This window comes from Morone saxatilis, unplaced genomic scaffold, assembly GCF_004916995.1.
Source record: "Morone saxatilis isolate NCDOM2014 unplaced genomic scaffold, NCSU_SB_2.0 Contig14, whole genome shotgun sequence".
NCBI lineage: Eukaryota > Metazoa > Chordata > Actinopteri > Moronidae > Morone > Morone saxatilis.
This window is the reverse complement of record NW_023339696.1, coordinates 22,641,023-22,641,684: the sequence shown is the minus strand read 5'-3', so window position 1 is coordinate 22,641,684 and position 662 is coordinate 22,641,023.

The following is a 662-nucleotide window of genomic DNA, read 5'->3' as shown; positions in this document are numbered from 1 at the left end:
AGGACAGAAATACAATAACAATGAAAATCTAATGTCCACATCCTTCTCTGCACATTAAGGGTGAGAGTGAAGGTCAACGCTGACATTTTAGTAAAAAAACAGGCACAGAAAGTTTACTTGAAGAGCACGTCAGATAGGAAAGCAACACAAACAGATAAGAACATTTTTATTATTAAGGGTCTAAGCACAAATGAAGCCTCCATTTTGGCGTTATGGTCGTCGCCATGACAGTTTGTTGGAGCCAGTGGAGGTGACGAACTGTGAGTTGATTGGCTGCTCAGTTTCAACAATGGCAGCTCACCTGGTCTCACAGGATCTGGTATTCCAGATAAACAGTAAAATGTGTTTGTGAACAGATTTGAGGAGAGAAATAGTCAACAACAGAATCTGGATCCATATCTGATCAGCACTGTTTGACTACGTCCTTGAATACAATGAGCTTCCATGGGCGTTAGAATGGGACTGAGACATGAGAAGAACGCTATATCACATCAAAGGTCCGCCCACGACACTAAAAAGCAATACACTGTTACCATAAAAATGTTTTACTTAAATGGGACCATCAGATAATCGATGACAAATCATTCTGAGAAGAAGAACGACACGTAGAGACTGAGACCATGAAAAAACCACATGATTCAGCTTTGTTTACTGTTGAATTG